This window comes from Canis lupus, chromosome 9 (genome assembly GCF_003254725.2).
Source record: "Canis lupus dingo isolate Sandy chromosome 9, ASM325472v2, whole genome shotgun sequence".
Lineage (NCBI taxonomy): Eukaryota > Metazoa > Chordata > Mammalia > Carnivora > Canidae > Canis > Canis lupus.
This window is the reverse complement of record NC_064251.1, coordinates 31,093,974-31,120,350: the sequence shown is the minus strand read 5'-3', so window position 1 is coordinate 31,120,350 and position 26,377 is coordinate 31,093,974. Positions and strand designations below refer to the sequence as shown.

At 37.6% G+C, this 26,377-nt stretch overlaps 1 long non-coding RNA gene across 3 annotated transcripts in view; it reads left to right on the top strand.

Annotated features, from left to right (window-relative positions):
- The window catches only part of LOC112655132 (uncharacterized), a 136,041-nt gene that overhangs the window by 92,574 nt on the left and 17,090 nt on the right, over positions 1 to 26,377 (top strand). The window contains exons 2-5 of one of the 3 annotated variants that reach the window (XR_007412936.1): positions 5,256 to 5,313; positions 6,405 to 6,456; positions 22,233 to 22,349; positions 24,543 to 25,344. This is a non-coding gene — a long non-coding RNA (uncharacterized LOC112655132). Of the gene's footprint in view, positions 1 to 5,255; positions 5,314 to 6,404; positions 6,457 to 22,232; positions 22,350 to 24,340; positions 25,345 to 26,377 lie in introns of those variants that run through there. The other 2 variants (XR_003133549.3, XR_007412935.1) reach the window with 2 other exon arrangements.

Sequence of the window (26,377 nt, the reverse complement as noted above, 5' to 3'; positions counted from 1 at the left end):
ATACAATTAAAAGGCAATGCAAGGCCATATGTGGACATTTTGCAAAGGAGATGTTGTATAGAGAATGTGATAAAATTTAAGAGAAGGAAATGTGTCATCCTTCAGGATGATTGGACTTAAGACTGGTTCTAATTTTATGTGAGTAAAATGAAATAAGTAATTAAGGAACAAGACCACTGATAGAGCTGTTTATATCTTTTGTTTTTTAGGCAGGGGGTTGAGTGCTTAGTAGGAAATCTAAGGATTTTTAAATGTACATCTTGGGTAATTTTTAATGTATATTGTATTCATTACCCCTGAAGGTGTCAGAACATAAACAGCTTCTTCCTAATGGTGATATCTCATTTTGCATTCTTAAAGTGATTTTGTTTACAACTGGGCTATTAATTATCTTCATCAGTGGCAGCCTTTGAGCCATTCATTTGCAGTCTTTGCATTCTGGTATTTTCCTGCTGTCTCTCTTTTTGAGTGCACTTCTCTCTCTGCAGTGATCTATAGTGCTCAAGAAAGGGTTTTTAAATTGACAGGCTGAAAGATACCAGCACCCGGGAGAGTTTATTAAACCCACAGCCAATGAACTTGGTTCAGCCAATGCCTTTAAAAGAATGAATGTCGGAAAAGCTGCAGGGTACGGTATCGTTTTAGTGCTGAAAAATGAGACTGAGATTTTGAACAGTGTGAAATGGACATTCTGTTCGGTAGTTGAAAGTGTGTGTGAGGGAGGAAGAGATTATGCCAATGAAAGAATGGAGAAGGAAATATGAACAAGGAAAAATTTATATAAGTGGCAGTTTTCCAGGGACACTTTCAGGGGTCAGGGCAAGGGAGCAGGTTTCTTTTGGATGGGAAACTGTTCTACAAAGGGTTATTTTACCCTCTTTATTTTCCTGTTTCAAGAGAAAAAAAATGAAGCTTTAAGTGAAACAAAATCTGCTGGATTATTTTATTTTAAATAATTTATTTATTCATTCATGAGAGAGACACAGAGGGAGAGGCAGAGACGTAGGCAGAGACGTAGGCAGAGGGAGAAGCAGGCTCCTCCCAGGATCCCCGGATCACGACCTGAGCCAAAGGCAGACACTCAGTCACTGAGCCACCTAGGCATCTCTGTTGGATTATTTAGACACTCACTTGTCTGTGTGTATGGGTTGGACCAAATGTTCCTGGAGACCCTGTCTAGCCCCCGGTTTTGAGAATCTCTCCTGAGAATGTAGTTTGTGTTTAATTTAAACATGAAGTCTAGATTCTGTTGGGCATGCTACAATATTGGCCAAAATGCTGAAAAAGTAATTTAGTGAATTGCATTAAATGTGCATTCTCCAGTATGTTAACTGGATCATATCTCCTATTTCCTACTTTCATCTGTCATTTATTCTCATGTATTGAGCACCTGTAAGTGACAGGAGACCAGGATACAAAGACAGATAGGCTCCCAACCTCAAGGGATTTGAGTCCAGTGGTGTAGATGGTAAATTGCCAAATAAATGTGTGATAGAAACACAGAGGTCAGAAAATGATACCAGAACTAAGCTGAGCTTTGATGCCTTGTAGGAATTAGCTAGGTAAAATGTCGGAAGGTCAACAGATTATATATCGGAAGACTTTAATTAGAAAGTTAAATTCATGCAGTATTGGAACAATTTTTCTTAGTAAATTGCACTTGACTATAATTGCTGTATAAATGTTACTAACACATAAATAATAATAAACTGAAAGAAGAAAATGCCCAAAAGGAAAAAGATTCATTTAGTCATATATAGTTTTGTTATTTCACATATATTTGGAACACTTTTTCATGTAATCTAAACTCTAACCAAAATGCTACTCTATATTACATTGCCCTGGTCACTTGACAAGAGAGTGAGAAAGCCTGGACACTGTCTATACTGATATGTATGTTCTTGAATGTTTAGTGATTTCATTTGGTTGCCATTTGGGGTGGGTAATGGGGCTGAATTAAGTTTGGTAGTCATCTGAAACAGCAATATGAAGAGAAGTTGTATATTTTGTGAGCTTTTGACATGTGCTCTGATGGCTTCAAATGCATAATAGACCTCTTCATTGTTATTTTGGGCACAATCCGTAATGACTACCCTTAACATTATTAAATGGGAAAAATACCCTTTCTTACTTCAGAAGGTTGTAGTAAGGATCAAACAAAGCCATGTGTGTGAAGATCCTTCATAGACTGCAAGCTCTTACAGCATTCTGCTTTTAGGTCAGAAATGTTAAACTCTCTGGAAAATTTAACTTTTAAAAGTATTCTGTAGTGCTCTTGATTTCTAGTTTTCATCTTCCTACATTGTGTGTGTGTAGGCACTTTATATGTATAAACAAGCATACCTTCATATATATATAAACATGTAAAATAAAAATATGTATGTGTGTATATATAAAATTAATAATAATTCTAGAATTCACTAATCTTACATAGTGATTCTAGTTATAGATTCTCAGAATTTTCTTTTTCCATACCCCATTCTGCTTTTTGCTCCTTTTCCTGCTTCTGTGCTTGCTAGGGTCTGCACCCCCACTTTATACATGCCTCAGAATGCACATAGTGTATGTCCTCCTTGTAAGGGACAAAGGATTAATGATTTCTTTAGAATCTATGACATCTAAAGAAGGTGAGAATGATCTCATATGTGCATTCTGGACCACTGGCTCTAGACATATCAATGCCAAGAACCTCTGGCTCCAAGGAATAAATGACTTATGAAGGACACCCGGGCCCTCATCCTTGTTTTAAATAGTTCCTGGATGCCTGAGAGGATACATGCACCAGACCACAATCCTCAGTAAAAATCTCAGACCCCAAGCAAATACGGGACCCTTTTTTCTTTCTGAATCTCCCAGATACTCTGTCGGTACCTGCACACTCTATACCTTCATAAAACTCTGCTTTCACTCCTTGTTGGCTTGTGTTTTATTTCTTTTCAATATGTAGCCAGGGATCCTCTCAGCTGGTCCTGCGGGGCACCTTCTGGGTCCTCAGACCGGGCCTTCCTGCATCAAAACGACCACTGAAATCTCCGGTTCAGGCTTAGTAGACAGCATTCTCTTCTGAGAATCCTTCTATATAAATTGCTGTGCTGAGGTCTCTTGCTGTCATGTCATTAACCACAAAGGCAATTTGTTTGCTCCCTTGCCTAGGTTTACAACCACTTAAGATGGACTGTAATTTGTGAGAGAGTCTGGGGGCTGAATTACTATAGGGGAAACGTTGGTGAGTGTGAAGCCTGCATGAGCTTAGTGTCATTCAAACTCAGATGACAGTATATCAGAAACATATAAGGTGGCAGTTCTAGCTCAGTGTCCTTCACAGGAGGTCATGAAGTTTTTAAGCCTGAAAAGGATCTCAGGGGGGTAGTTCTCTAGCTACATGTCTTCTCCTGTGGAAGCAATGCTAAAATGAGTGAAGGATGTGCCATAAGAACCAGAACTTAGGCCTCCCACTTAGAGCTCTTTCTACCACACTTTGCTCTTTCCCCTTTTGGTACCGTACACATTAGGGCCCAGATACTTTCTGGTTTCCTTTATAGTCCAATGCAGGATTTATCAATATTTTGAGAACATTACTTTGGTTCACATTGTTCACGTTAGGGTTTCATCCTGATGGGCAGAAAGTAGACTTCAGTGTCATAATCTTGAAAAAATTGTTTGGATGAAAACATTTAGTTCTTTATATGGGGTGGGGAGCAAGGTGAATGACTCTGTTGACTTGTATTTATATAGCTTATAAGGGAAATACATACATATGTAGAGTAGGATTATTAAACCTGTATTCTGTTCCTCTTTTCTTTACCAGTCAACTGTGAAATTATCAGCATTTCACTTGATGTTTCAGATTCTTACTTTCCTGCACAATGAGAATACAAGTAAACTACCACATTAGATTACTGTCCAGTTTGAGATAATTTGTGAATATAAACATTTTGTCAACTATAACAAGTCCTACAAATACATTATTACTTAACTGCATGCTTTAGAGCCTTCCAGTTTTGCTGCCTTCTACAGGTGGTTGAATCAAGTCGTATACAATTCCAGCATTCTCTAGTAGCTCCATAGGGAATACTAAGGGTCCTCCTTAAAGCTGCTTGATTCTGATCATAGATCAACTTCCTTCTTGAAAGTGTGATCAGACATGAATATTAATCCTTAAAAACCTTGACTTTGGAAATGAGCAATGGCAGGGGAAAGTCATTTATATTAAAAAATCATGAATTGAAAAAGGTAACAGGTAAACAGAGGCACATTAAACAATAGAAGGCTTAGTGTTCAGAGCCTTAAACTATAGTTTATTTTGAATGTTCATTTTGAAGCAGAATTTTTGTGACTTACTCCCCATGCTCCATGTCCATACTAATGTTAACAGATGTCCCACCTTCCAAAGCAGAGAGGCAAGCTTGGCAGCTCTTCTCAGTTCACAAATTTAATTATGGCTGCAAATGTGATAATGGAGCAACCTTTCCAAGTTTTAATTGGATCTGCATTTGGCACAAGTAACCTTCGTTTTCTACCATATGGGTAACGGTAGTACAAGGTGCCGTTGTGTGCCCTTGATGTGAGTCACTCAACTCTTGATTATCTGCAGAGGAAACAGCCACATAGTGGATCAGTCATGGATCTTTTATAACCTTAGTCAGCTATCCCTGTACCTAATATGTAACTGGACTGCCTTTCCACACTGTCACTTGGTTTAGTTTTGGGAACTGTAAACTTATTTTAATATTTGCTTGGCAGAGCACCAACTTTTAACCTGATGCCAACTTCTTCATCACTCCTTGCCATTAGGTAATCCATTCCAAATGTGATCACACAATCTTAGATATGTGTTGCATTTTATGATTTGCAGAATATAGACTGACTTGTCTGATCCAGACACTCATTTTATGGCTAGTAAAGGTTAGCACTGCAGGCAAAGAAACAGTTTTGGGAACATTGAATGACTTATTCAGGGTCATCTTGTAAATAGGGAGTGTGATGTCAGCCTCATATCTCTAAAGCCTTGTTTTTGTATGATACATTCCCCAAAAGGAAAAGGGGACTATTTAGATGATCTTCTATTTTGAATTATGTGTGCTATCACTTCTTTTTACTAGAACAGGTAATGGAGAGCTTGAGCTTGAATAAACATGAGGAAAAATGGGATATACAGGTAAAGAAGCAGGAAAATCTCAATACCATGTCTGTTAGCTTTGTAAACATTTTTCAATGTCCTCCTTCTTAGAACTGTTATTTTCTTGTGGTTTCAGGCAGGGCTGTGTGACAGGCTTGTGCTGGTTCATGGAGTAAAGAGAAGATGCACATGAGGTATAAATGGGAAAGAAATGAGATGTGGTAGTACAATCAGTGCCCGAGGGTATAAAGTAGTTATCATGGACATGAAAAATTCTAATCTGACTGCATCTATACTGGGTACTTATTAGCTACTTGCTGGGCACTGGGTTAGGCTTTGGGGATAAAAAGATGACTAAAGTATATTGTCTTTCAGGCATTTACTGGCTACACGTAAAGAAAGATATAAATACGTAAGATACCTAATAAATATAAAACTAAAGACAAGTTTGAACTGTCATGGGAACCCAGAGGAAGGACAAACTAATTCCATATGGTGGTGAATTTCAAGTCTTCCTAGCTTAATTTGGGCACATATGGGAGAACTGAGGTCTTTTATAATCATGAAATTAAAGAGAATCTCTTGAGTCAAATGAAGATATAATTCCAAATTAAAGCTGAGTGTATAGAAATACCTAACCTTGCAAGATCATACCTAAATCTTTTTAATCAACTGTTTGGAGCCATATTTGGAAGGAGTCTTTTCACTCACAGTGTATATGGTCAGCATAAAAGAATGGTGCTTAATAAAGCAGAGAAATTGCTTTCTGTTGCAAAGCAGCACTGATCATTGGGAGATACAAATCCAAATAACTGGTTGGCCTTCTATTTAAAAAAACTACTTTGGTCACAGTAACTGTCCTGGATGATTCCAAGGCACGTTGAAATAGGAGTTTTCTGGGCATAAGAGGGTTCCAGAGAGAGCACTGAACAGTGTAGTCTGGGTTAGGCCAGGGGGTACAGTGGAAAGGGATAAGGCTACCTTATGAAATACCATGCTGTCTAGGAGCAGGGCAAGGAGGTGGCTTCTTCAATTTGTCAAAAACTCATTTTCAGGCCTTTAGGTCTCCTAGCAGCAGAACGGTTTCTGGAATCCGCCTTCTCTTTCTCGTGCCAAAATAGGAGTATTTACCCAGATGCAAAAGATGAAAAATAATGACATTAAAAAAGATTGGAGTGTTTAAAAAATATGGATTTAATTAAGCATTCCTGCCATTTGGGGATGGAGGGATTCAGATTTGGAGAAGCACATGTAAGATGTAACTTCTGTCTTTTCACTACCTCAGCTACCTTGATCCTAGTGTGATTTACTTCTCGGCTTTCATCTTGGCCAAGTGGGTAGGTAACATAGAAATAAAAGTCTATTTTTTTAAATTATTAAGTAATTATATAACTTCATTAAGTTAAGACACACTTCCTCTGGTACAAAGAAGTGTTGTGGGGTGGGTATTGGGTATGTGTGTGTTCCAGATCGTAGCAGAAATAGTGGACAATGTAGTAATTTAGAGTAATATGAAGGTCTACAGTTCTTTTTTGTTCTCTTTGTTTTGTTCCCCATAAGTAACTATTATGGTATTATGGCCACAATATGAAATAATTTGGCAATATGATACTCTGAAAAGGGAATGGATCCTTGGATAGAGAAGTGAATTTGAATCCCACTCTTGTTGCTTACTAGGTAGTGAAAATGGCATACTTCTGCTAAGGTTGTGTTCTCCCTTGGTAAATGCAGATTGTTCCCATTTTACAGATTTATAGTACCGTTTAAAAACTCCCCTAGTTCCCTCTGAGAGTCCCTAGCATATGAGCACTTGTACCCATGTGCCCCAAAACAAGTTTGCTCATGTACTCTGCTAGAATTTCTAGTAGAGGTTCTGATTGGCTCTGTAGCTGCCCCACCCTGACTCTCATTACAATGTGCCTCAGGGGATTAGATGCCATTTGTGCTAGGAGGGAACTTAAAGTACCCTGGGTATGTGGCAGTGGAACAAGGGTTTGGTGGTGGGCATGGTGTGATGAAAATGGCACTCCAATTCTGTCTCATTTCATAACATTTGAAAAAGCACATTTTGTTCCCAGAATATCACCTATCCTTTATCAGATCTTCTGGATGCAATATCTCTCTATCAAATTTTAAAATCCTTTGGCCAGCAGGGAGACAGATGCCAAGCAATTCCCTCCATATCAAATTCTCTCCTCTGTCATTGATTCAAGCCTCCTCACTCTAGATTCTTCCCCCTAACTATAATCCTATACCATAAAATCATATGACTAGATACCCAGGAGTCTCACTAGCCTGCCAGTTCTACAAACGACTCAGCTCTGAATCTCACCTTTGTATCTCTGCATCTCAAACAGCAAAGAAAGCAGTCTGCTTGCTTGGTAACTGGAAGACTTCATGAGTTAGCATGCTGCAGTAGTAATTCAGAAAGAATTCAGTAATTCTGATGTTTATCAGATCCATTCCAATGACAGATAAATACGATGTATTTGGGCAGTACAAACTGAGTTTTGATAAGTTATACTGGCTTCATCTGAGATCTAAGGATAGAACAACAGAATTCTAATTCAGTAAATAATAATACTTGGAAATACACAGAGCCTTTTTTTTTTTTTTAACACAGAGCCTTTTAAACTACCTCCAGAACCATCTTACTTTTAAAAACTTGAAAATATATACTCATTTAGATACACCTTGATTTAGGCACATCACCTACCGTATCTTCACTGTACTTTATAAAAAACAGTAGTAATAACTAATCAGGACAATAGACAACATTAGGTATTTATTGGAATTGGGTACAATTCTAACCATTTTACATATGTTAACACATTTAATCCTCTTTACAAACTTATGAGGTAAATATCATTATTAAAATTTTACAGATGAGGAAACTGAAGGTAGGAGAGATTAAGTAGTTTGCCAAAGCCACACAGCCAATAGTGGTGGAGCTGGGATTTTTTTTTAACCTATACAGTTTATTAAGTTTCTTCACTTCTTTTATATATTACTTTATCCTTTTATAACTCTTATTATATAGAATAGTAGGTAATTTTTAGTATCTTTATTTTCCCACTAAATGATGCTATTGGATGTCAGGGGCTATGACTTAATGTATACTTCAGTGTTACCCCTGACACATGGTCAGAGCTAGTGTCTGCTGCATGTAGAACAGGTTCATCTGTGAATCTCAGGAATATTTATTTGTTCTTTGTGTATGGCAAAAGTGACTGTTAGAAATAGCAAAGAACATATGGGCCATAGTTGTATACTGTTTCCAACTGATTTGAGAAGAAAAGCCCTCCCCAGATGAAGAATTGATGATTGGAAAGATGACACTAATAAGACAATAAGCTGGTATAGCTAGCGGGTAAGAAAGTCTCAAATGAGTGACAAATAAGGGCTGTGACTCCAAGGAGGGAGAGGTGGCAGTCCTGGGAACTGCAAAATTGCTCAAAAATATAATGACTTAGTGTTCAGTCAAGGACTAAAACTGGTATCTTTATCTTCTACCAGGTTAACAGGGAACTAGATAAATAGACCCACATGGATCAAGACCAAAAAACCTACAAGACAATTAGAGGTCTAAAAACTGAAAACTGAAATTTCTGATTTTCAAATGTTTGAATGATTGAATAGCAAACTCACCTAATTTATAAAGCTCGTGGGTCTGTAGCCTGTTAGCTCACACAATTACTCATGCACTTGCTTACTCACCACATTTATAATTAGTGCTACTATGTATTAAACTCAGTGTTAGTCATGAAAGTCTCTGGTTTTGAAAGAGGGAGAAAGCCCTAAGTTTTAGTATAACTTTTGTGGCTAGGCAACCATTTCTTGCCAGCAACTTGGAGTTGTGGGAGGTGTTTAAGAAACCACAGATAATTTTGGACTTGAATATTTTGTTAGGTGGAATTAAGGACTTGACTAGTTCTAGCGTTTCAACTAGCATATTTTGAGTACCCTCTATATTTAAGCATTGTGGGACTGAAGTGATAAAAAGTTCCTGCATTTAAGTAGATTATAGTATATTTAATTAGGATTTATAGTGGGTCTCTAAACCAGAAGCTGTGGGAATACATAGATGGGTTGGATCTTTTCATGTAATAGAATATGGAGAAGTTCATAAGTTCATTAGTACCTTGGCTGAGTGTCTGTGATCTAGAGCTCACAATTCTGCTCTTCCTTTTGGGTACCAACATGCTTACTCTTTCCAGATCCTTTTGTGGTCAGGTACAATAACATGATGGAGTTCTGTATGAGAGAATGTGAGCAGAAGTGTGCATTTGCCCATGAAATTCTCTCACGGGCTGTCCTCTCTCTATTTTTCCATCTTCTGGTAGAGAAGAGATGGCTCCATGAACCCAGAGTTGGGTGAAGCCATGAGATACAAGGGACTGGGTTAAAAAAAAAATTACTTGCTCACCCATTATGGAGTGTGACATGAGTGAGAGATTGTGATAAGCCATTGTGATTTGGGGGCTGTTGTTTGCAGCAATTAGCTTCCACTAACAATTCAGAATTGGTGCTTGACTTACACAGTGTCCAACCCTAAAAGCCAGGACACACAATCTAGGCATAAGGAAGGACATTGGGATCCCTGGGTGGCGCAGCGGTTTGGCGCCTGCCTTTGGCCCAGGGCGCGATCCTGGAGACCCGGGATCGAATCCCACATCGGGCTCCCGGTGCATGGAGCCTGTTCCTCCCTCTGCCTGTGTCTCTGCCGCGCTCTCTCTCTCTCTGTGACTATCATAAATAAATAAAAAATTTAAAAAAAAAAAAAAAAGGAAGGACATTAATAAAACCTGTAATCAAGAAACTCATTCAGATTTACCAAGTGCTTTCATATGCATAAGTTAATTTTGTCATTGGGCCTTATAATAACTCTAGGAAAACAGGGTAGGTAGTGTTGTGTCCATTTTGCTGATAGGACTAAAACAACTTAGTTTCCCTATTGTTCCAAGCAGTCTAACTATTAAGGCAACCTTTAGTTCAGTTACAGAGAAGCTGCTCCTAGGACTATCTATGGACTAGAGTTTTTTCTTAACACAGGCTTTAAAAATTATTTATTCAGAAGTCTTTCTTACTGTTCCCTCCCTCACCTCCTCTGCTTTAGATACTTGGGTATGGAATAAAGAATGAAGCATGTACAAGAGGTGGGATCATCCCTCTAAGGAGTCATGGTCCTTCCTTGGGTATGACTCCTTTGACTGTCCGGCGACTGCTGTGAACCCTGGGAACATTATGTACATGGCAGCCTCCGTAACAGGGCAGAACCAAGCCTTATCCCTGCTGGATTACTATGATTATTTGAGGGTGTCCAGATTCTTCCAATATGATTTCTGAAATCGTAGTCTTTCTCTTTCCTCCTAAACCAGCACAGACAATTCTACCTTCCCTAGGGCTTCAAATTTTATGTACAGCCTCTAGTGTACCATTTTCTTCTTACAGCGCTTCATCGATATGATTTTTGCCTTGGACTTAGAAAAAGAATTTTCTCATGCAACATTTTTATATAGCCTACAGGGACTCTGTATCAGCAGTCACCCACTTCAGTTCTCCCCACTGCCTGAATTTTTCTGATTCATTTCATCTCCATTAATTGATGCAAGTAGCATCAGTGTCTAGCATTTTCCTAGATATGGAGCATATAAAGACAAATAGGGTATCATTCCTACCCTTAAGTGGACAATATTTTTAGGAATATCAAAATATGTATGTTTAAAACCAATCTGTGTTAATATTGATTTGGGTTGACATTATACATATAACTTTAGTGGGCACTTTAATGTACTACATTGTTCCTATAAAGACTGGGATGAGTGAAGACTAGAACACAGGAGACTCATCAGCAAAGGAGCTATGAGGATGAAAACACAGATCCTATTCAGGCTTGTCTAGGACTAGAAGGCTAGATAAGCCTAATGTTGCGGGTCAGGTAGTGTATTAGTCAAGGCTCTCTTGGTAGTAAGTTACAGAAAATTCAAATTGGTTGGAGCCAATGGGAATTTAATGGCTCCTGTGCCTGAAAAATCTAGGCCATAAGCCTATGTATTAGTGGTATTAGAAACAAATTTTCTAATTTCAGAAACGGGGAAATGGAACATATTCTTTTTCTCCTAGATAAGTAGAATAGAAATAGAATCACTTAATTCAGATAAACTATAAGCAAGCTTTAAGGCAACCACTTGTCTTTCTTAGAAACAGGAAACAAAATAAAGCATTCCAGCAAGAGGATAATTAAGAGTCAATAGAATCTCACCAATATGGCCAAGTAAATGGTGAAGGTGTCCCGACAATCTGTGGTCCTCATTCCTCAAAAAAGTTGGGTCATTTTTTGTTCTGACAAGATGAGAAAACACTTGTTCAGACAGTCATTTCCAGCAGGCGTAGTAGACAGGCTGGTGTAGGTCCTCTTACCTTACCAGAGGAGATGGACCTTCTTTTTTTATGGAATCACCTATGTATGAATGAGGTAACTCAAGCTCATCAAGTTTGGCCAAGGCATTTAGGCAGTGGGGCTAAATCCAAAATAAAAACAACCCCAAACCTCTAAAAATCCTTTAGATACTTAAACACTTATACATTATCATTTGAAAGATAGCAGTTGCACATATGTCCAGATTGTTATGGTATTGTCAAGTTTCTTCAGCCAGCATTGTTGTTAGTGGCTAAAAGCTTTTAACAAGTCATAGAATTATCTAGTACGTCAAAGAAGTTCTTTTTATAAAGAATTTAGAGGACTGCAGGGACTAGTATCAAGATGATAATTTAGGCCTGGTTAGATCCAAGTCCTCAAGCAAAGTGCCATTCCCCTTATTTCTTGGTTATGCTTTTCTATTGTTGATTCCTTCTTAGGCAGGTTCTCTAAGGTGTCAAGAGTGCCACTAGCAGCTCCAGTGTTACATTCCATGTCCTCATTAGCCACTAGAAAGATTCTTTCTCCCCCAGATTCAAAGGTCCTAGGGTTGAATTCATGATCCTATCCTGAATTAGGTTAATCACTTCTAGTGATTCTCTAAGATCTGATGATTCAGTGGGCCAGCCTGGATCACAGCCTGGATAACCAAGAGTTGTTGAATCAACTGCTGTGGCATTACATCATAGGCTTCCCAGCTCAGGATCATGGGAGGGCTATTGCAATTCCTCACTTCAGAAACTTTTTCTTGTAGGAGGTGGATGGGGGGATGGGGTAACTGGGTGACAGGCACTGAGGAGGGCACTTGATGAGATGAGCACTGGGTGTTATACTATATGTTGGCAAATCGGACTTTAATAAAATTTTTTTTTTTACTTGTAGCAATATTCTTCCTAATATCTTTTTGATTCAACATTCTTCTGATTACAAGAATCAAAAGAATCAGAAAGCAAGTTATGGCTACTAAGGCCACATACACACAAAAATCCATAGACAATTATTGGGAGGTTTCTTGTGTATCTCATAGGGTCATAGGAAATAAGCATACCTATAGAAGAGCAAGGGGAAAAAAAGCCCCTAGTATCTCAGAAGTAGGAGTTTATGGTCTTTTCAATGGTATAAATGTTACTGTACTTCACACTTTCAATCTTTGTGTCTCAATGAAAAATTTACCAGTTGTTAGAAGAGTGCATTTGACTAGCCTATTTTAGATCAAATGTAAACCTCTAGATTATTCAGCTATTATTGGGAGACTTAACCATGTGATACAACATGAAAAAATACTGTAATTTTTTTAAGTCGAGGAAATTATATTCATGGAAATTTTTCCAATATTGCATGGCTAATAATAGAGCCAGAATTTTAATCCAGTTCTAACTAGTTTTTAAAAAAATTCTGTGTATAGAACTATGCCTGTTAAATTCACTGGATTCTAAGCTGATTTTGTTTTTACATTTGTGTGCTTTCATTTGTGTTTTGCTAATTCTTTAATTTTATTCAAGTTGTGTTTAAGAATTCTAGTCTATCCCAATAAAAGTAGTGTCTTTGGAGAATGTATATGGTTGATATCAGGATCAAAGGTGGGATGTACTCATCAAAGAGGCCATACCCCCTCAGAAAATAGTTTTCCTTCTCTCAATAATTCTTACTGAGAGCTCTCATTTGTAGGATTTTGAGTTTATGTTATTTGAAAAATAATCCTCTTATGACACCACTCTGCACCAAACCATGAACATCCATGATTTGAAAATTCCAAAGTCTAGTAGTTTCTTCTGACAATACTTGAAAAGAAGAGTTGGAAAAACATTTCACAGTAAGCACAAAATGTGGCAAAACTAGATAGAAAAATACGTGATGGCATAATTCTGTTAGGATTGATAGGGCTCCTTCCTTTGCCAATTCTGGATACCAGATTTTTGACTACTACTTGCTTTTAACTCAGGTCAGGCAGCAAAACTCACTCTAGAAGCATAACCATCTCTATATAAATCAAATTAAATTCTATAAAGTGTTTTATGTGTTTTTTATAAGGTGATTCTAAGGTTAAGTTCTAATCCTCTTCACTAAGGAAAAGTTAATGTGCTTATGGTGTCCCTATTTGGCTTTCTTTCACTATTCTTAAGGAGGGGTTGCTTCTGATTTCAGGCAGGTCTTAACTCACACAATTTATGCTGGGCTAGTTACCTCTTACTGTTGGAGAATATTAAAATACACAAGATTCATAATACCATAGCTAACAGTTGTTCAGCTTTCACTATTGAAGTGTAGAGTCTTCATCTCGGTCTCCACATTTTGGTAACTTCTTGTTGGCATTAGCTTTAACATGCCATCTCCTCATGTGTTTGTATTCTACTTGATCTCTGATCTGTAGGACTGAACAAAAACATTTCTAAGCGTGAGAGAGCTTGAGAAAAGCTCCTCTACAGAGATAATTTGTCTCTGGCATAGCATCATTTAAAAACTTCCTTTATTCTCTAACCTCTTGGTCCCCTCTCTTTGCCCCCATCTCCTTCCTCCTCCTCCTCCTCCCTGGCTGTATGGCTAAATAGAGTTTTGTTACTCCAACCATTTCAGGCTAACATCAGTGTAGGCTAGGAAGTACACGTGGACATGATCTGCAGACAGCATGGAAGGCAAAAAACTTGCCAGAAAATGTTGAGGAGGATACAAAACTCATGTCTGTTCCTATCCAATGCAGTCTGGCTCAAAGGAGAGTAGGGCCATGTTCATGAGATGATTTTCCCAGTACAGAAAAAGAAAGTTGTCAGGCCAACAATAACAGATTAGTGCTAACAGTCTACAAAGTATTTCTACATAAATTATTTCCTTTAATTCTCTGAGGTACATGTTATTACAATCTCCCTTTTCTCAGATCTAAATTTCATAGCCACAGCTGTCTGATTCAAGATCTAGCTCTGAGTCCCAACTCTTTCCCTGATGACTCATAGCTGCACTAGAAAAGGGTGTAGTTTTTGTGTCATCCTCATAATACAGAAACACCTGGCACTGCCTTTTGTATGAGTATGATGGCGTTACAGGTCTATTAAATGATTCCCTTAAAGAGGGACCAGACAGACAAGGAGGGTTTCTTTGTATGTGGCAAGTACAAGGACACTTGCTGTAGATGAAGGATCAAGAATAAGCTGTAGATAAAGATCAGATGACCAGATCAGATGACCAGCAATTAGGCAAAGGGGGATTATTTTTTCTGTAATCTAGAAATCCAAGTTGTGCCTTCTCTCACAATAAAAGAAAACAAACTACATTCTCAAAATACTCTGTTCATTTGAAATTTTGAAAGTCTATTAAAAATGTCTTGAAATTCTTTAGAATAAATCAGAGCTTATGAATAGCAAAGGCAAAACAGAAAAGTTGGAGTTTTGTTACTAAGAGAAACTATTATAGCAGTTAGAGAAGTTCCTTTATAGCACTGAAAAGAAGACCAGTATGTGCAAGGGACAATATTTTAGGTGATAAAGGAGGAGACTTGCTAAAGCTTCTCCCTTTAAGGTTTTTGATTCTATGAAGATGAAGTAAATTCTGTTTAAGAGAAGCTGAAAATATGAAAAGCAGCTCGGGTTCCTTTTCTTGGTCTGACAGTGTTGCTGACACACAGCTGGAGACTGATTTATCATCATATCTAAGGAAAGCCTTTAACAAATGACAACACATATGGACATTAGGCATTTCCTTTCCCCTGCATAAAACAAAGTGATAAATGGTGTGTGAATTTTAAAGACATAATTCCTCCAATAAAAACTCTAAAGCATGTGCTAGTGATTTCTGCATTTTAAATTTACAAGGCGGTTCATGGGAGAGGATTGAGAAAAGTTAGTGAAGTCTGTTAGTCTCTTATTTCAATGCCAGTCTTCACCACTTCTATGCCTCATGTTTATAAAATGCATTGTGATTTTTTTTTCCTTCAGAGATTAAGATGGATTTATCACTAGCTTACCTCTCTCTGCAATTGTATGATATCCAATTTTTATTGACAAATTAGGATGCTTTAAAGCAGACCACATCAGAAGTAGACCCTTAATTCATAAATCCATGAATCTTAGAGGAGAAAATCTCAGTCAAGTTAAGAGAAAGTCAAGGAATATTCCAAAGTTTTATTTGGCATCTGTCAGCAAGGCATGTATGGAAACTCAATTTCCTCCATTTAACACCCATATCTTCCTTTTCTTTGGACATTTTAGTTTGAAATTTGCCCTTAGGATTTTTTAAAATTGTATCATATTAAACTATTGAAATGTTGGATATATTTGATTAAGTTGTTAAGCTAATGTAAACAAATCACTCAGGGACTAAGGAATATAGTTCCTCTATTTGAATAGTGAGACTGAAAAGCATTATTGTCACTTTCTCCTCTTGAGACTATCTACCCTTTTAGACCAGTCTCACTGGAGTGGCTGGTTCCTGTTCTTTGATTTTGGGTGCACACATGGCCCAGCAGGTCCTCAGTGTTAATGCCCTTAGGATTCTAAGTAGCCAGCCTGGTACCAAAGTCTAGGCCAGAGGTTCATAAACTACAGCCAACCAGAAGGCTAACTTCACCCCACTGCCTACTTTTATAAATAAATTTTTATTGGAACACAACCAAGCCCATTTGCCTATAAGTTGTCTATGGTGCTTTCACACCATAATGGCAGAGTTGAGTAGTTGTGACAGATTGAGTCTGAAAACCCTAAAATATTTACTATCTGATCCTATACATAAGTAGTTTGCTGACTTCTGGTCTAGCCTCATTCAGACTAGTGTTCTAGAGCTACAAGAGATTTTTTTTTTCTGTCTCTTGATTGTTTCATTTATAACAATCTTTGTTTTTTCTTTTTTCAATTAAATACCTATTTGAAAGTTCATCAGATTTGGCTATAGCCCAGATTCCATTCTTATATATTTAAAAGGCCACTAGACCTGACAGACATTTCTCAGTCTATGGTTTCTTTATCATTTTATCATTTTAAAATACTTTAAATAGGAAGGTTAAAAAAATCCATTTCTTGGCTACTTATCTAGCTTTATAAGTCTTCCCACTACCTGCCAACACCAGTAGAAATCTCTAAGTGATTTTTTTTTTTCAGTGACTTTAACCACTGAGCTTCTGCTCACTTCCCATTCCCCCACCTCACTCTCAAACGTATTTCTAGTGGTCACGATGTGTGGTCCTGATGGAGATGTGCAGAGGACACAAAGGGCCCTTTAGGTAAAGTAGTTCTGATTTCCACAGTTTTCCTTGTTGCAGGAATTGAGATTCCAAGGAAATAACACTCTTTTTAGTGGGTTTGAGTTGAAATTCTGAAACTATAATGTTTCTTTCAAATAGTCTGCTCATAAATCCTTTTAAGCATGCAGCCCTTAGCACAAGTCCCTACTAAATTAAATATCAAGCAGAGCTAGGAAAGGAATGGTTGGTACATTTGATTATTTTATAAGGCTGAGGGAGAGAAAGTGGCATAGGAGTTAGAAACTATAATTGCTGCTTCTCCCTTGTTGCTCCTCTAGACTCCTGAAGAGTTGTAAAAAGTTCCAAGCTCATGCTCTCTTAGCTATGCATATTCAGTCTTGTCCTCTGTTCTGAACCAGTGCCAAATGTACTTACCCAGAAATCATGGGGGGGATTCAGTGTCATTTTCCTTTGTATTGCTGAGATCCTTACTTTTTTAAAACAAGAAATGTCCATCGTTGGGGGCATTTGGCCATATCATCTGAGGTAGTAAAACAATTCAGTAGTCAGTCAGTAACTTGTAAACATTTGCTCCATTTACCTCAAATCCCAGTTATCCTGCAAATCAGAGGTTAAATTTGCCAAATATCCCCTTTCCTCTAATATTGAAATGGAAAATAAAAATCCTCAAAAGAGATGTAAAAGCAGGAGTATATTCCACTACATAAGCCATGTAGATTATTTGGACAGTGTACGATAATTGAGTTCTAATCCTTGGTCTACCTTTATCTAGTTAACTAACCTAAGGGAGTCATTTCATATCACTGGGTTTGTTAATTGTAAAAAAGGAGAAAGATTAGACATATATTTTTTTTAAATCCTTTTGGCATACATTCAGATTGTACTCAGATTCTAAACTGTGAGGGCTGTCAGTCTCTGGAACAGGCTTTCAGAGAAGGGCTGTCTTGGAAAATTTACTGTCCTATATCATCTTCCTGCTGGTCCTAAATAAATCTGTTTAGAACTTGGAGCAGGAAAGTACAAATCCTTGAATACCCTTGATAAGATAAATGGTCCTTCTCCTTGGAAGGTTGTGCTTCTTGACCAAATGTGCATCTTTGGCAGATGCCCAAAGGTAGAATTTTCAGGTGGAATGGTGAGAAAAAGAGGGGGCAGCTGCCTTTCCCACCAGCTCAGCTGAAACAACCCTGACCCTCAGAGGAGACGTGTCACAAACAGATGGCCTTCACATACCAAAGGGAAGTATACCGTTTTACATATTATCTCATCTAGAGCCAAGGGAATAGAGAATAAGCTATGCAACTTCCTTTCTACCCTTTAATTTTATGATTTTATAAGTGATGAATCTTTGATTTTCTTACGACTACAATTGGAACTTTGATAAGCACACATTTTATTGAGATGAATCTTGCTTTAATAGCTGCAGGTGGGACATAGTTCATTAGGGACCTGTATATTAAGAGACATGTAATCCTCCCTTAGTTTTTATAGGAAAAAAATCTTGACAGTGACACCATAATATTTGACCTTAATAACTGCACCTGGAGTCATTCACCAAGAATACCAGAGGAATTTTGCCAACAAATTTAGCTCTGCACATTAACAATAAATGATTCTGAAATCACATTCATCTGCGCTTCTTAGGAAGTTCTAAAACCATTCAGTTAGCCTTGATGAATTAGTTCTTTCTCTGAAACATAACTAAGTATTAGCATATTTTATGGAAACAGCACTAACCCAAGTTGTTAGTAATTTAAGATGCATATTTCAAAAGTACATGATTTAATTCAGTGGAATGGATGAGATTGAGTAAATTTGTTCCCACCTCTTGTAATGAAATATGGTACATGGAGATATTATAACACATGGTAGGTAGACTTGGTAATATGGCAGGCTTGGGGATATAAATCAATGTATGTCTATTTACTTTTGCTTCTATTCAGGGGTCTTATGTAGAAGTAGACTGCTGGCCTGCCCATGGAGACCAGTGATTCTTCTGAATTCTTTCTAAGTCTACAAGCATTTAGAATGCATCATTCTTGGGAGTATTTAGAAAGTAAATGTCTACTGAGGAACAGGAAGAGAAAGAAAAGCCACGTTATCCAAGCCCTGGAAAAAAAACAACAAAAAACACAAACACCTTTCTTCTTATACTGTGAACCCTAGTATATGAGTAAGAGATTTATGATCAGTCTTATAGGAGGTCAAAACAAGACCTTTAACCCAACCATCTTACCTACAAGAAAGTCATCATTCCTCACTCTACTGCTGTAGGTTAAGACCCTTAACTTTTCACCTGAGAAACTAATTGCAGTAGCACTGTAGCTGACTTCTTACAGCCAGTTTTGCCTCTGGCCTGCCTGCTTTCCACATTCTTACTGAATTAGAAATTAGATCCAGTCAATCCATGCTTAAAAAAATCCTTCTGTGTCTCCCACAACCCATAACCAGCATGATAACATCTGGATTAGTCAGAGAAGTACTCAGGCCTCTTCCTCAGGATATGGGCTCTATCTGCACCCCTAGAGAAATGCTTTGCTCCGGTTAGATCCATCTACATGCAGTTTTCCAAATGGTTCCATGTTCTCATCTCTGAAACCTTGTACATGCCATTCACTTCTCATTTGAACTGAAACTGGAAAGATTAAAAATGATGGCTAAAATTTATTGGGCACTTAATTATGAGTCAGATATAATTCTGAGGGTTTTACATTTATTGATGTATTCAGTACTTTTTGCTGGAGGATGAAGTAGGTGCTCTTATTTTCACTTTGTAAAGGGGGAAACTGAAGCATAGAGCAGTTAAATAACTTGCCTGGTGTTACACAGGGAGTAGGACTGTCAGATCTGGGATTCTAAGCCACGTGTTCATTTTCATTTCCACAGTGTGACAGTGCCTCTGGGCTCAGGAAGTGTTTACTTATCCTTCAAGATTTGATTTAGAGAGCATTTCACTGAGAAACTGCTGTGATACCCTAGATCTGAAGAAGGTGCTCTTTGCATCCTGCCTCCTGTTACATCACACAGAATTGCTCATGCTAAGTTCCAGAAGAGGCTGAGGTCTTGATGGTCTCTCCTGCCTTTTTACTACTAGGATTTTGTAAATATTTGTGGAATAGAAAAAACTCATTGTCTCCTACCATAAATTATTTCCTTTTATCTTAAAAATTTCTATTTCAAGTGAGTATCTTAGTCCTAGTAGATAGTAGGCACTCAATAAATGTTGGGTGGTGAAAGAGCAAATGAGTTTATGGGCTCTTCTTTCTTGGTGTACCCATAGGAAATAGGAGTAGATTAGCTTCCACAAAAATGGCAATTCTCCTTATATTTCTTTACAATTAGCAATAATTGCACCTTGGATAAACCTCATTTGCTATGATTCTGCCACTTTGCAAAGCTCTCTCCTTATATTTCTTTATCCTTTTTTTTTTGCCACTCCCTTAATTACAAATTCCACTACTCTATACAATTATGAGGTGTAAAGAAAACTTCTGTTGCACAGAAACAAGAAACTTCTCTTATGTTGCTTTTGATTTACAGGGTATAGAACACTTCATTTTAGCATAATTACAACAAAATTTTTCCAGATTCCTATTTGCTATAGCAATAAAAGTAAATGAACACCTCGTATATGCCAGGTTCTAGTGTAAACATTTTATATGATCTTTTTTTAATCATCATGATGATCTTTTGAATAAGCATTATTATCCCCATTTTACAGATGAAAAAAAAATGAGGTGATTCAGTATCTTACCAAAAGTCACATGAAGAGTAATCTGCAGAGTGGAAACCCAAACCCAGATCTGCTTGATTTGATTTAAAGCTACATATTTGATTTAAAGCCTATTTATATTTGATTCAAAGCTTATCTGGGGTGTCTGGGTGGCTCAGTTGGTTAAGTGTCTGACTCTTGATTTCAGCTCAGGTCATGATCTCAGAGTTGTGAGATTGAACCCCATGTTGGGCTCTCTGCCCAGTTTACTTAGTCTGCTTAAGATTCTCTCTCTACCTTCCCCTCTGCCCCTCCCTCCATTCAGGCATGCACATGTGCTAAATAAGTAAATAAAATATTTTAAAAAATAAAGCTTGTCCAATGGCATGGTGTCTCAAGGCCAGGGAGTGTGCCTATGAAATTGACCATTCTTTAGGATTAGAAACTAAATTCAACAATGAAACAAACCTATCCACTTCATTATGCAATGGTAGGTTTTGTATGCTGGTTTTTTTTTTTTTTTAAGATTTTGTTTATTTATTCATGAGAGAGAGAGAGAGGCACAGACATAGGCAGAGGAGAAGGCAGCTCACCACAGAGAGCCCAATGTGGGACTTGATCCCAAGACCCTGGGATCACATCCTGAGCCAAAGGCAGATGGGTTTTCATGGTAGTAGGAAGAAGGCGTCATTTACTAATGAAAAAGAGAACAACTCTGGTGCTAGATTGCTGGTTTGAATCTGTTTGCTTGTTCTGTGTCTTTGGGCAAGCAGCTGAACCCCTCTGTACCTAGTTTCTCCACTTGAAAAGCAGGTGATAGTAATATAAATGAAATAGTTCATAATAATAAAACCTACCTTCTGGAGTGGTTAGACTCTGACTCTTGATTCCTGGTTTAAGTTAGAGCTTCCCTCTCAATGTTCCAGTGCTGGCTAAGCCAGAATCTCTAACTTAGTTTAGTCCTTCCACAGTCTGTTTCTTTTCTGTCTCCAATATGCCACTCTTTATTCCACGCTCTGCCGCAGGATGGAGGCATGTGGTCATGAATCCAAAAATTCCTTTTGCTAATGTACTTCTTCCCCCAGAAAAATGATGAAGGTTTCTTGCTTCAGCTTTAACAGTCATGCAGTTTACATATACACCCAGCTACATAAATTGCAGTCAATTACTTAGGGTTAGCAATTGAAATTCTCAGTAGTAGTAAAGAAGCTAGCCATTTGTAAGTCATTTATAGTAATCTTTAGTAACCGATAATTAGACACTAATTAGCTCATTTGCTTAGTGTTTTTACTTAGTAAGACATTTAATGAGTTAATTACAAGAAAAAGAATTGAACAGTAATTAAATACCAATTAAAGGGTTTTATATGTAAGCACAGTACATTGGTTAAAGAATAACATTTAAAATGAAAACAGTGAACTAAATGATTTAAGGTAATGTGGTAAGAATAGTTCTATCCCTTATACTGGATTCCATGGTGCCTTAGTCCTTCTTGGGTGTACATAAGTCTCAGATTGTCAGAGCTTCTCAACCTCAGCTCTCTTGACATCTGGAGACTGCTAATTTTATGTACTATATGCACTGTAAGACATTTAGCAGTATCCTTATCCTCTACCTGCTAGAAGCCAGTAGTACTCTCCCATACGTAACGACAAAAATGTCTCCAGACATTGACAAATGTCCCCTGGGGTTCAAAACTGCCCCAATTGAGAACCACTCGGTTCCATTAAATACTTGTTTTTTCTCTTTTACTTTATACTTTATAGTTATAGTATTTTCACCATTTTCCTTGTAGTTGAGATTTTAAAGCTCATTGTAACATCTGTGGACTCCAGTGACTAACTAGATTACTAAGAAGGATCTGTTAATGTGGCAAGAACATTGAATTTGTACCTGAAGACGTAGCCTCATAGTAAGTATCCCAGTTACACAGTGTATGATCCTGAGTGATAATGTAACATCTTTGAATATCCTGCATATATAACAAGCATAAGAGAGCTAATTGCTAAGTTTTGGGATAGGGTTCCAGGGCTTGGAAGGCAAAAATTGCTTTGTCATATGACTTTCAACCTTTGATCACAAAGCTCATCTAGAACCTTCCCTGACCCACTATTTTTTCTTTCATCCAAATGTATTTATTGAACGCTTTCTATGTGCCAGGTGCTTTTCTAGGCACTGGGAGTATAGTAGTGAACAAAACAAACGTATTTTGTATCAAACTGAAAGCATGGAGACAAATAAGCAGAGAGTAAGGTTGGAGAATTCCTTTTTAAGTGAGGTGCTGCTAGATGTTCCCCCTTAGAAGGAGCCAACTTGAAGGGGGTGGGGAAGTGTGCCAGGTGGATATCTGAAAGAAGTATGTCAGGACAGAGGGAACAGCCAGTGTAAACCTGTTTCCTTTCCCTTATTCAAAGTTTGAGAAGTTTATGAACTTAAATAGCCATTGCTATTGATCTTGTTGCTTATAAAATTGAACATTTTGTTATAAACATCTCACAACTTTTCCTTTTAAGAGATCTTCATATATGTTTCTAGGATATTTAAAAATAGGCATAGTTATACCTTCTAAGCAATAGTGAGATAATTTGAAGAAATAGGGAATATTTTTTGTATATTCCAACTAAAGATAGTGAGAGAACAGTTTTATTGAGAGTCAATTAAAAAATAGTCAAATATGGCTGTATTACTGTCTTCTAGTAACATTAATTAGTTGCTCTTGTCAATTTGAGTCCATTGACAAGACCTCAGTGCTGCATTAAGTAGTCACATTATGACCTATGCAATTTGAAATCCTCAGGATATCTATGAAAGCACCACTCATTTTAATTAGAAAACCTAATAAATTAGATAAATATTGGCTTTAGGATCTTAATCACACAATATAAATCAGTTATAATGATGAACCTGTGCTTTCATGGAAGGATTTTCATATTCTTTTCAGGCCACAAAGTTCAAGGACATATCATCATTCATTTTATATTTGGGAGCATAGAAGTTGATATTTTTAAAGTCATATTTATGCCAATTAACACTACTATTAATTCTGTGATAGACAAAGTCACAGCCAGAATCTGTATTTTACAGAATGTATCTTCCACCAATCTTTATATCAATCTCTCTTGGTTCATTTAGAATGTCTTATTCTCTAGTAATTCCTCTGGAAAGGCACAAAGGAACTATATTCTCCAAATCCTTGCATGCTCATAATAGTTTATCTATGAGCTTTATAACTAAAAAGTCCATTTGTGTATGAAATTCTTGTTTCATGTTTTCTTTCCTATAGTAAGTTAGCATATTATTCCGTTGTTATCTGGAATAATGCACTGGTGTAAAAATATGATGACACTTTATTTCCCTTATAAGTGAATTGGTTGGTTTGCATGAATGTCCAAAGGAATTTTTTTCTTTTTTCTTTATAGTTTGGTAACTTTACTAGAATGTCTTATTTTGGGTTCTTCTGGGTTGATTTTTTTTTTTCCCCAGCTAGTTGTGTACCCTTATAGAACATAATGTCAACACTTTTTTTATTTTAGGTAAAACTTTTAGGGAAGCTTTCTTCAATTAAAGTTTGAAATTTGTTTTGTCTCATTGTGTTGGTTTACTACAGAAATTATTATTATTTTTTAAGATTTATTTATCTTTGCTTGTGTTAGTGAACATGTCAGCTGGGGGAGACAGAGAGAAACCTTAAGCAGACTCCCTGCTGAGAGCAGAGGTGACTCAGGGCTTGATCCTAGAACCCTGAGATCATAACTTGAGCTGGAATCAAGAGTTAGAAGCTTAACCACCTCAGCCACCCAGGTGCCCGTACTTTAGAAATTCTATTAGGTCTTGTGTCCAGATATATTTTTCCAAAGATGGTCATGTCTGCATATTTATTTTCCCGACATGTCCTCCTCACAGCGGGACTGACACACTTTTCCTTCACAAGCAGAGTCTGTTTCTTCTCCTTGAATCAGGGTCATGCCTTGTAACTACACTGACCAATGGATGACATAATAAGGGATACTCTACAACTTCTGAGATTAGGCCATAGGAATAATGCAGCTTCCTCCTGGCATTCTTTGGGATACTTGTCCTTGAAATCCTGCCTTTGTGTTTCAAGGAGGCTCACACCACCTGGAAAGACCATATACAGCTGTTCCAGCCAATAGACCCAGCCAGACACTCAGAAAATTACCAGTACTGACTGCCAGGCATATGACGGAATAGTGTTTGGTCGATTCCAGCCTTCAAATCCTCCCAGCTGAGGCTGTAGACCTCACGGAGTAGAAATAATTGATCTCATTTATGTGTTCTCTGATGTTCAGAAGCCATGAAAGATAATATGTCATTATTGTTTGAAGCCCTAAGTTTTGGGTATATTTGTTACATAACAATGGAAAGCTTGTCAGAGGAGATGCAACAGGACTCGGTGGAGTGTGCGACTCAGGCGTTGGAGAAATATAACAAAGAGAAGGACATTGCGGCCCATATTAAGAAGGAGTTTGACAAGAAGTACAACCCCACCTGGCACTGCATCGTGGGGAGGAACTTCGGTAGTTATGTGATACATGAAACCAAACACTTCATCTACTTCTACCTGGGCCAAGTGGCCATTCTTCTGTTCAAATCTGGTTAAAAGCATGGACTGTGTCACACACCCAGTGATCCATCCAAAACCAAGGACTAAAATTCCAAATACCAGAGACTGAAATCTTCAGCCTTGCCTAGGGGAACACCTCGATCTTTGAACCTTTATTGTGTTGTTTTGTACAGGGCATTCTCTGTACGAATTTGTTGTGGTTATAAAACAATTAAAAAAACAGCTTACGTTTGTATTTATTTTCTATTCCATACCTCTGCCCCATGTTTTTTCTCCTCAAAATCCATTCCTTTCCAAATAAATCTGTTGGAGAAAAAAAAAATTGATTCTTTTTTTTTTTTTTAAGATTTTATTTATTCATGAGAGACACAGAGAGAAGCAGAGACATAGGCAGAGGGAGAAGCAGGGTCTCTGCGGGGAACTGATGTGGGACTCCATCCCAGGACCCAGGAATCATGACCTAAGGCAAAGGCAGATGCTCAGCCACTGAGCAATCCAGGTGTCCCTGGTATATTGGTTCTTTAGAAAATTTTTTCTATACCTGTTACTTTTTTTCCCTTAACTTTTGTGTTTCATTTACTCTTGTGTTTCTTCTTAGTTTTCATTTCTGTAATTTTTTTGGCAGTTTATTTTTCTTCATCTTATTTCACCTACTTTTATGTTGTACTTCTTTATCTTATATCTATGTGCCTTTTGGCTTATTTGAGAGTAGGCTACAGTTTTGATTCGTGTTGCAGACTTGTTCTGGTGTATTTTTATTATTTGTACGGGTGTTAATTTGTCCATCTTCTCTATAGTTGCTTATGAGAACTTGATACAGTGCTTTACCTCCATTCTTTTTGATTGCTCACTTTTATGTGAAACTGGTTTTCCTGTACATTCAGGGAGAAGGGTTGGGTTGAAGTACTTATTCTAGTTTCAGGTCTCTAGAGCTGCTGCTTTGATTCCTTTTTCTCAAAGTGAAGTATGTTGTACATTCTGAGAGCTGCCTCCTCTGGTGGTCCCCCACCTTTATCAGGGTTTTATTTTTCCTGTATACCTGTCATCACTTCCCTGCTCAATTTGGAATCTCCTTCTGGTCGTTTCTTCTCAGTGTGGGACTTTGTCCTGGGAAAGGGAGTTGATTAGTTTTGAGAGTTGATAGGTCATGTTTTCTTTCAGTACTTTCAGACTTCTCCACAGATACCTTGTTACCCGGATGTCTACAAGGAAGTGTGACAGCTCCTCCCAGGGTTTTCTGCTGTCCTCAACTAGCCTGTGTTGTCAACAAGGAATCTTTGGAGAATGCACAATCTTAGGGGTTCTTCTGTTCTCAGAATGTACATAATGCCCCATGACTTTCTTCTTCATCATCC